The sequence below is a fragment of the Arachis hypogaea genome, chromosome 10 (assembly GCF_003086295.3).
Source record: "Arachis hypogaea cultivar Tifrunner chromosome 10, arahy.Tifrunner.gnm2.J5K5, whole genome shotgun sequence".
NCBI lineage: Eukaryota > Viridiplantae > Streptophyta > Magnoliopsida > Fabales > Fabaceae > Arachis > Arachis hypogaea.
This window is the reverse complement of record NC_092045.1, coordinates 41,569,051-41,580,391: the sequence shown is the minus strand read 5'-3', so window position 1 is coordinate 41,580,391 and position 11,341 is coordinate 41,569,051. Positions and strand designations below refer to the sequence as shown.

The 11,341-nt window shown below is 39.2% G+C and overlaps 1 non-coding gene across 1 annotated transcript; it reads left to right on the top strand.

Moving 5' to 3' along the window:
• Window positions 1–881: 881 nt before the first annotated feature.
• Window positions 882–989, top strand: LOC112718595 (small nucleolar RNA R71). The gene has a single exon (XR_003160928.1). It is a non-coding gene; the product is annotated as a small nucleolar RNA R71 (small nucleolar RNA).
• Window positions 990–11,341: the final 10,352 nt, after the last annotated feature.

Here is an 11,341-nt window from a genome sequence, read left to right as displayed (position 1 = left end):
TTCATGGTGGTTGCTTGATTTAGAGAAGTTATGCATTTTCACTCCAAATCACTTACTTAGGATGCAAGAAAGTGCATAAATGCTAACAAAACAAGTGAAATTAGCTTGAAAAATGGGTATATGATGACTTGTCATCAACTCTCCTTTTGGATTTTCTTCTATATTGCTTGGAAGAGTACTAGGAGGGAGTTCAGTAATTTTCTTGCTCAGCTGACCCACCTGTGCCTCCAAGTTCCTAATGGAGGACCTTGTTTCAGTCATGAAACTTTGAGTGGTTTTAATTAGATCAGAGACCATGGTTGCTAAGTCAGAGTGGTTCTGCTTAGGATTCTCTGTCTGTTGCTGAGAAGATGATGGAAAAGGCTTGCTATTGCTAAACCTGTTTCTTCCACCATTATTGTTGTTGAAACCTTGTTGAGGTCTCTGTTGATCCTTCCATGAGAGATTTGGATGATTTCTCCATGAAGGATTATAGGTGTTTCCATAGGGTTCTCCCATGTATTCACCTCTTCCATTGAAGGGTTCTCAGGATCATAAGCTTCTTCTTCAGATGAAGCCTCCTTAGTTCTACCTAGTGCATTTTGCATTCCAGACAGACTTTGAGAAATCATATTGAGTTGCTGAGTCAATATTTTGTTCTGAGCCAATATGGCATTCAGAGTGTCAATCTCAAGAATTCCTTTCTTCTGATTTGTCCCATTCTTCACAGGATTCCTTTCAGAAGTGTACATGAATTGGTTATTTGCAACCATTTCAATTAGTTCTTGAGCTTCTGTAGGCGTCTTCTTCAGATGAAGAGATCCTCCAGCAGAGCTATCCAAAGAAATCTTGGATAGTTCAGAGAGACCATCATAGAAAATACCTATGATGCTCTATTCAGAAAGCATATCAGAGGGACACTTTCTGATTAATTGTTTGTATCTTTCCCAAGCTTCATAGAGGGATTCTCCTTCCTTCTGTCTGAAGGTTTGGACTTCCACTCTAAGCTTACTCAATTTTTGAGGTGGAAAGAACTTTGCCAAGAAGGCATAGACTAGCTTTTCCCAAGAGTTCAGGATTTCTTTAGGTTGTGAGTCCAACCATATCCTAGCTCTGTCTCTTACAGCAAAAGGGAATAGCATAAGTCTGTAGACCTTAGGGTCAACCCCATTAGTCTTGACAGTGTCACAAATTTGCAAGAACTCAGCTAAGAACTGATGAGGATCTTCTAATGGAAGTCCATGGAACTTGCAATTCTGTTGCATTAGAGAAACTAATTGAGGCTTAAGCTCAAAGTTGTTTGCTCCAATGGCAGGGATAGAGATGCTTCTCCCATAGAAGTCGGGAGTAGGTGCAGTAAAGTCACCCAGCACCTTCCTTGCATTGTTGGCATTGTTGTTGTTTTCGGCTGCCATGGGTTCTTCTTCTTTGAAGATTTTTGTTAGGTCCTCTACAGAGAATTGTGCCTTAGCTTCTCTTAGCTTTCACTTCAAGGTCCTTTCAGGTTCAGGATCAGCCTCAACAAGAATGCTTTTGTCTTTGCTTCTGCTCATATGAAAGAGAAGAAAACAAGGAAATATGGAATCCTCTATGTCACAGTATAGAGATTCCTTGAGGTGTCAGAAGAAAAGAAAAATAGAAGGCAGAAGTAGAAGAATTCAAACTTATCAAGAGAGATGGAGTTCGAATTGTTCATTGAGGAATAGTGTTAGTCCATAAATAGAAGGATGTGAGAAGAGGGGAAGTAATTTTCGAAAATTAAGTAAAAGATTTTGAAAACATTTTGAAAAACACTAATTGATTTTCGAAAACCAAGAGTGGAAAAGAAATCAAGTGATTTTTGAAAAAGATTTTGAAATTAGAAATCAAAAAGATTTGATTGAAAACTAATTTTGAAAAAGATGTGATTAAGAAGATATGATTTGAAAAATAATTTGAAAAGATTTAATTTTTAAAATTAATGACTTGGCTAACAAGAAAAGATATGATTCAGACATTAAACCTTTCTCAACAGAAAAGGCAACAAACTTGAAATGTTGAATCAAATCATTAATTGATAGCAAGTATCTTTAAAAATGGAAAGAAGTTGATTTTGAAAACATATGATTGAAAAGATATGATTTGAAAAAGATTTGATTTTGAAAAAATTGAAAACTTAAAAAAAATCTGCATTAAAAATAAAATCTTCCTCTTGTGCCATCCTGGCGTTAAGCGCCCAAAATGGTGCACATTCTGGCGTTTAACGCCCAAACTACTACCCTTTTGGGCGTTAAACGCCCAGCCAGGCACCCTGGCTGGCGTTTAAACGCCAGTTTGCCTTCCTTACTAGGCGTTTTGAACGCCCAGCTTTTTCTGTGTAATTCCTCTGCAGTATGTTCTGAATCTTCAATTCTCTGTATTATTGACTTGAAAAGACACAAATTAAAAATATTTTTGGATTTTTAATAGTGAGGAATAATCAAAATGCAACTAAAATCAAATAACAATGCATGCAAGACACCAAACTTAGCAGTTTGTATACTACTGACACTAACAAAATGAGAATGCATATGAGACACAACAAAACACTCAAGTCAAGAGAATTCAAAGATCAGAGCAAGAAATTTATCAAGAATTACTTGAAGATCCTTAAGACACATGAATGAATGGAAGAAGAACAGAAACATGCAATTGACACCAAACTTAAAATGAAATACTAGACTCAAACAAGAAATATTTTTGGATTTTATGATTTTGTAAATTTTTTTTGGATTTTTTGAAATTTAAGTGGAAAAAGAAAATAAAGATATCAAAATTCTTAATGAGAATTCCAGGAATCATTGCAATGCTAGTCTAAGTCTCCGGTCCAGGAATTAGACATGGCTTCATAGCCAGCCAAGCTTTCAAAGAAAGCTCCGGTCCAAAACACTAAACATGGCCAATGGCCAGCCAAGCCTTAGCAGATTACTGCTCCAACAGCAAGATTGATAGAAATCAACAAGCTCTTGTGATGATAAGTTGAAACTCTAGAATTCATTCTTAAGAATTCTGAAAAAAAATACCTAATCTAAGCAACAAGATGAACCGTCAGTTGTCCATACTCGAACAATCCCCGGCAACGGCGCCAAAAACTTGGTGCTGTTGCCGGATCAGAAATTTGGCACTGATGTTACCCGACCAAAAGCTTGCCGAAAACTCGAACAATCCCCGGCAACGGCGCCAAAAACTTGGTGCACGAAATTGTGATCAATACTTTTCACAACTCAATTAATCCCCGGTGATGAACCCAAAAACTTGGTGTTCAATACCATGGCATAAACACAACTTCGCACAATTAACCAGCAAGTGTACTGGGTCGTCCAAGTAATAAACCTTACGCGAGTAAGGGTCGATCCCACAGAGATTGTTGGTATGAAGTAAGCTATGGTCACCTTGTAAATCTTAGTCAGGCAAACTCAAATGGTTATGAATGATGAATAAAACATAAAGATAAAGATAGAGATACTTATGTAATTCATTGGTGGGAATTTCAGATAAGCGTATGAAGATGCTTTGTCCCTTCCGTCTCTCTGCTTTCCTACTGTCTTCATCCAATCCTTCTTACTCCTTTCCATGGCAAGATGTATGCAAGGGTTTCACCGTTGTCAGTGGCTACCTCCCATCCTCTCAGTGAAAATGTTCAACGCACCCTGTCACGGCACGGCTATTCATCTGTCGGTTCTCAATCAGGCCGGAATAGAATCCAGTGATTCTTTTGCGTCTGTCACTAACGCCCAACCTTCAGGAGTTTGAAGCTCATCACAGTCATTCAATCATTGAATCCTACTCAGAATACCACAGACAAGATTTAGACCTTCCGGATTCTCTTGAATGCCGCCATCAATTCTAGCTTATACCACGAAGATTCCGATTAAAGAATCCAAGAGATATCCACCCAATCTAAGGTAGAACGGAGGTGGTTGTCAGTCACACGTTCATAGGTAAGAATGATGATGAGTGTCACGGATCATCACATTCATCAAGTTGAAGAACAAGTGATATCTTAGATCAAGAACAAGCGGAATTGAATAGAAGAACAATAGTAATTGCATTAATACTCGAGGTACAGCAGAGCTCCACACCTTAATCTATGGTGTGTAGAAACTCCACCGTTGAAAATACATAAGAACAAGGTCTAGGCATGGCCGAATGGCCAGCCTCCCAAAGAGGGTTCAATCAAAAAAACATGATCAAAAGATGAAAATACAATAGTAAAAGGTCCTATATATAGAGAACTAGTAGCCTAGGGTTTACAGAGATGAGTAAATGACATAAAAATCCACTTCCGGGCCCACTTGGTGTGTGCTTGGGCTGAGCATTGAAGCATTTTCGTATCGAGACTCTTCTTGGAGTTAAACGCCAGCTTTTGTGCCAGTTTGGGCGTTTAACTCCCATTCTTGTGCCAGTTCCGGCGTTTAACGCTGGGAATTCTGATGGTGACTTTGAACGCCGGTTTGGGCCATCAAATCTTGAGCAAAGTATGGACTATCATATATTGCTGGAAAGCCCAGGATGTCTAGTTTCCAACGCTGTTGAGAGCGCGCCAATTGGGCTTCTATAGCTCCAGAAAATTCACTTCGAGTGCAGGGAGGTCAGAATCCAACAGCATCTGCAGTCCTTTTTAGTCTCTGAATCAGATTTTTGCTCAAGTCCCTCAATTTCAGCCAGAAAATACCTGAAATCACAGAAAAACACACAAACTCATAGTAAAGTCCAGAAAAGTGAATTTTAACTAAAAACTAATAAAAATATACTAAAAACTAACTAGATCATACTAAAAACATACTAAAAACAATGCCAAAAAGCGTACAAATTATCCGCTCATCAACTTCTCTCTTGAATCTCTCTTCCATTGAGCACCCTCTTCACAAATGTCTATGAGGACTTGGTCCAACCTTTGATCAAAGTTGACCCTTCTAGTGTAGGGGTGTTCATCTCCTTGCATCATAGGCAAGTTGAATGCCAACCTTACATTTTCCGGACTAAAATCTAAGCATTTCCCCCGAACCACTGTAAGCCAATTCTTTGGGTCCGGGTTCACACTTTGATCATGGTTCTTGGTGATCCATGCATTGGCATAGAACTCTTGAACCATTAAGATTCTGACTTGTTGAATGGGGTTGGTAAGAACATCCCAACCTCTTCTTTGGATCTCATGTCGGATCTCCGGATATTCACTCTTTTTGAGTTTGAAAGGGACCTCGGGGATCACCTTCTTCATGGCCACAACATCATAGAAGTGGTCTTGATGCACCCTTGAGATGAATCTCTCCATCTTCCATGACTCAGAGGTGGAAGCTTTTACCTTCTCTTTCCTCTTTATAGAGGTTTCTCCGGCCTTAGGTGCCATGAATGGTTATGGAAAAACAAAAAGCTACGCTTTTACCATACCAAACTTAGAAGGTTTGCTCGTCCTCGAGCAAAAGAAGAAAGAAGAGAGTAGAAGAAGAAGAAATAGAGGAGATGGAGGGGGGCTTTGTGTTTCGGCCAAGGGGGAGAAGTAGTGTTTAGGTTGTGTGAAAATGAAGGAGTGAAGAAGGGTTTATATAGGGGTGGAGAGAGGGGTAGGGTTCGGTCATGTATGGGTGGGTTTGGGAGGGAAAGTGGTTTGAATTTGAATGGTGAGGTAGGTGGGGTTTTATGAAGGATGGATGTGAGTGGTGAAGAGAATGGTGGGGTAGGTGGGGATCCTGTGGGGTCCACAGATCCTGAGGTGTCAAGCATAGTTCATCCCTGCACCAAGTGGCGTGTAAAACACCCTTTCTGCCAATCCTGGCATTAAACGCCGGGCTGCTGCCCTTTTCAGGTGTTAAATGCCTGTCTGGTGCCCCTTTATGGCATTAAACGCCAATTTGGTGCCCCTTTCTGGCGTTAAATGCCCAGAATGGTGCCAGACTGGGCGTTAAACGCCCATTGCTACCCTTACTGGCGTTTAAACGCCAGCAAGCTTTTCCTCCAGGGTGTGCTATTTTTCTTTCTGTTTTTCATTTTGTTTTTGCTTTTTCAATTATTTTTGTAACTTCACATGATCATCAACCTATAGAAAACATAAAATAACAATGGAAAATAGATAAATATAACATTGGGTTGCCTCCCAACAAGCGCTTCTTTAATGTCAGTAGCTTGACAGTGGGCTCTCATGGAGCCTCACAGATGTTTAGAGTAATGTTGGAACCTCCCAACACCAAACTTAGAGTTTGAATGTGGGGGTTCAACGCCAAACTTAGAATTTGGTTGTGGCCTCCCAACACCAAACTTAGAGTTTGACTGTGGGGGCTCTGTTTGACTCTGTTTTGAGAGAATCTCTTCATGCTTCCTCTCCATGGTTATAGAGGGATATCCATGAGCCTTAAACACAAGGGATTCTTCATTCACTTGAATGATCAATTCTCCTCTGTCAACATCAATCACAGCCTTTTCTGTGGCTAGGAAGGGTCTGCCAAGGATGATGGATTCATCCATGCACTTTCCAGTCTCTAGGACTATGAAATCAGCAGGGATGTAATGGTCTTCAACCTTTACCAGAACATCCTCTACAAGTCCATAAGCCTATTTTCTCGAATTCTCTGCCATCTCTAGTGAGATTCTTGCAGCTTGTACCTCAAAGATCCTTAGCTTCTCCATTACAGAGAGAGGCATGAGGTTTATGCTTGACCCTAGGTCACACAGAGTCTTCTCGAAGGTCATGGTGCCTAATGTGCAAGGTATTGAGAACTTCCCAGGGTCCTGTCTCTTTTGAGGTAATCTCTGCCTAGTCAAGTCATCCAGTTCTTTGGTGAGCAAAGGGGGTTCATCCTCCCAAGTCTCATTACCAAATAACTTGTCATTGAGCTTCATGATTGCTCTAAGGTACTTAGCAACTTGCTCTTCAGTGACATCTTCGTCCTCTTCAAAGGAAGAATACTCATCAAAGCTCATGAATGGCAGAAGTAAATCCAATGGAATCTCTATGGTCTCAGTGTGAGCCTCAGATTCCCATGGTTCTTCATTAGAGAACTCATTGGAGGCCAGTGGACGTCCATTGAGGTATTCCTCAGTGGCGATCACTGCCTCTTTCTCCTCTCCAAATTCAGCCATGTTTATGTCCTTACACTCTCCTTTTGGATTCTCCTCTGTATTGCTTGGAAGAGTACTAGGAGGGAGTTCAGTAACTTTCTTACTCAGCTGACCCACTTGTGCCTCCAAGTTTCTAATGGAGGACCTTGTTTCAGTCATGAAACTTTGAGTGGTTTTGATTAGATCAGAGACCATGGTTGCTAAGTCAGAGTGGCTATGCTTAGCATTCTCTGTCTGTTGCTGAGAAGATGATGGAAAAGGCTTGCTATTGCTAAACCTATTTTTTCCACCATAATCGTTGTTGAAACCTCGTTGAGGTCTCTGTTGATCCTTCCATGAGAGATTTGGATGATTTCTCCATGAAGGATTATAGGTGTTTCCATAGGGTTCTCCCATGTAATTCACCTCTTCCATTGATGGGTTCTCAGAATCATAAGCTTCTTCTTTAGATGAAGCGTCCTTAGTACTGCCTGGTGCAGCCTGCATTCTAGACAGACTTTGAGAGATCATGTTGACTTGCTGAGTCAATATTTTGTTCTGAGCCAATATGGCATTCAGAGTATCAATCTCAAGAACTCCTTTCTTCTGATTCGTCCCATTGTTCACAGGATTCCTTTCAGAAGTGTACATGAATTGGTTATTTGCAACCATTTCAATGAGTTCTTGAGCTTCTGTAGGCGTCTTCTTCAGATGAAGAGATCCTCCAGCAGAGCTGTCCAATGACATCTTGGACAGTTCAGACAGACCATCATAGAAGATACCTATGATGCTCCATTCAGAAAGCATGTCAGAAGGACACTTTCTGATCAATTGTTTGTATCTTTCCCAAGCTTCATAGAGGAATTCACCTTCCTTCTGTCTGAAGGTTTGGACTTCCACTATAAGCTTACTCAATTTTTGAGGTGGAAATAACTTTGCCAAGAAGGCATTGACTAGCTTTTCCCAAGAGTTCAGGCTTTCTTTAGGTTGTGAGTCCAAACATATCCTAGCTCTGTCTCTTACAGCAAAAGGGAATAGCATAAGTCTGTAAACCTCAGGGTCAACCCCATTGGTCTTGACAGTGTCACAGATTTTCAAGAATTCAGCTAAAAACTGATGAGGATCTTCCAATGGAAGTCCATGGAACTTGCAATTCTGTTGCATTAGAGAAACTAATTGAGGCTTAAGCTCAAAGTTGTTTGCTCCAATGGTAGGGATAGAGATGCTTCTCCCATAGAAGTCAGGAGTAGGTGCAGTAAAGTCACCCAGCACCTTCTTTGCATTGTTGGCATTGTTGTTATTTTCGGCTGCCATGTCTTCTTCTTGTTTGAAGATTTCTGTTAGGTCCTCTACAGAGAGTAGTGCTTTAGCTTCTCTTAGCTTTTGCTTCAAGGTCCTTTCAGGTTCAGGGTCAGCCTCAACAAGAATGCTTTTGTCTTTGTTCCTGCTCATATGAAAGTGAAGAGAACAAGAAAATATGGAATCCTCTATGTCACAGTATAGAGATTCCTTGAGATGTCAGAGGGAAAGAAGAATAGAAGGAGGAGGTAGAAGAAGAAGAATTCGAACTTATCAAGAGAGATAGAGTTCGAATTGTTGATAGTGGAGGAGTGTTAGTCCTTAAATAGAAGGATGTGAGAAGAGGGGAAGAATTTTTTTGAAATTAAAGTAAAAGATTTTAAAATGATTAAAAGAAATTTTGAAAAATTGAAGAATGATTTTCGAAAATTAAAGTTGGGAAAGAAATAAAGTGATTTTGAAAAAGATTTTGAAATTAGAAATAAAAAAGATATGATTGAAAACTATTTTGAAAAAGATGTGATTAAAAAGATATGATTGAAAAACAATTTAAAAAGATTTGATTTTTAAAATTAATGACTTGGCTAACACGAAATTTAAAAGATATGATTCAGACATTAAACCTTTCCCAACAGAAAAGGCAACATACTTGAAATGTTGAATCAAATCATTAATTGTTAGCAAGTATTTTTGAAAAATGGAAAGAAATTGAATTTGAAAATATATGATTGAAAAGATTTGATTTGAAAAAGATTTGATTTTGAAAAATTATGAAAACTTAAAAAAAATTGAATTAAAAATAAAATCTTCCCTCTTGTGACATCCTGGCGTTAAACGCCCAGAATGGTATCCATTCTGGCGTTTAACGCCCAAAACTCTACCCTTTTGGGCGTTAAACGCCCAGCCAGGTACCATGGCTGGCGTTTAAACGCCAGTTTTCCTTCCTCACTGGGCGTTTTGAACGCCCAGCTTTTTCTGTGTAATTCCTCTACTGTATGTTCTAAATCTTCAATTCTCTGTATTATTGACTTGAAAAGACACAAATTGAAAATTTTTTGAATTTTTAATGATGAGGAATAATCAAAATGCAACTAAAATCAAATAAACAATGCATGCAAGACACCAAACTTAGAAGTTTGTATACTATTGACACTAACAAATTGAAAATGCATATGAGGAACAACAAAACACACAAAATAAGAGAATTTAAAGATCAGATAAAAGAAATCATCAAGAACAACTTGAAGATCAATGAAGAACACAATGCATGTAATTTTCGAAAATTAGAGTAATAAAGACATGCAATTGATACCAAACTTAAAATTAGACACTAGACTCAAACAAGAAACATAAAAATATTTTTGATTTTAAGATTTTATAATTTTTTTTTGGATTTTTCGAAAATTATATGGAGAAATAAAATAAAGGATTCAAAATTCTTAATGTGAATTCTAGGAATCATCCAATGTTAGTCTAAAGCTTTAGTCTAAAAAGATTAGACATGGCTAGCCAAGCTTCAGCAGGACATTACATTCAAGAGCTAAATTGATGAGAATCAATCAGCTTTGGTGATGATGAAAACATCACCATGAAACTCTAGAATTCTTTCTTAAAAATTCTGAAGAAAAATACCTAATCTAAGCAATAAGATGAACCGCCAGTTGTCCAAACTTGAAAAATCCCCGGCAACGGCGCCAAAAACTTGGTGCACGAAATTGTGATCATCAATGGCGCCATCAACATGGTACGCTCAATTGCAATCTCAACTCTTTATCACAACTTCGCACAACTAACCAGCAAGTGCACTGGGTCGTCCAAGTAATAAACCTTACGCGAGTAAGGGTCGATCCCACGGAGATTGTTGGTATGAAGCAAGCTATGGTCATCTTGTAAATCTCAGTCAGGCAGATTCAAATGGTTATGAAGGATGAATGATTAAAAGATAAATAAAACATAAAATAAAGATAGAGATACTTATGTAATTCATTGGTGAGAATTTCAGATAAGCGTATGGAGATGCTTTGTCCCTTCCGTCTCTCTGCTTTCCTACTGTCCTCATCCAATCCTTCTTACTCCTTTCCATGGCAAGCTGTATGTTGGGCATCACTGTTGTCAATGGCTACAGTCCCGTCCTCTCAGTGAAAATGTTCAACGCGCTCTGTCACAGCACGGCTATTCATCTATCGGTTCTCGATCATGTCGGAATAGAATCCAGTGATTCTTTTGCGTCTGTCACTAACGCCCCACAATCGCGAGTTTGAAGCTCGTCACAGTCATTCAATCCCTGAATCCTACTCAGAATACCACAGACAAGGATTAGACTTTCCGGATTCTCAAGAATGCCGCCATCAATTCTAGCTATACCACGAAGATTCTGATTAAGGAATCCAAGAGATAAACATTCAAGCCTTGTTTGCATGTAGAACGGAAGTGGTTGTCAGGCACGTGTTCATGAGTGAGAATGATGATGAGCGTCACATAATCATCACATTCATCATGTTCTTGGGTGCAAATGAATATCTTAGAACAAGAATAAGCTGAATTGAATAGAAGAACAATAGTAATTGCATTAATACTCGAGGTATAACAGAGCTCCACACCTTAATCTATGGTGTATAGAAACTCCACCATTGAAAATACATAAGTGATAATGGTGATCATTGGCTTCGGCCCCAGAGAGGTAACCAGAAGAACCAAGATGAAAATACAATAGCAAAAGGTCCTATTTATAGAGAACTAGTAGCTTAGGGTTTACAAAAATGAGTAAATGACGTAAAAATCCACTTCCGGGCCCACTTGGTCTGTGCTTGGGCTGAGCATTGAAGAATTTTCATGTAGAGACTTTTCTTGGAGTTAAACGCCAGCTTTTGTGCCAGTTTGGGCGTTTAACTCCCGCTTTTGTGCCAGTTCCGGCGTTTAACGCCAGGCAGTCTTGAGCTGATTTGGAACACCGGTTTGGGCCATCAAATCTTGGGCAAAGTATGGACTATTATATATTGCTGGAAATCCC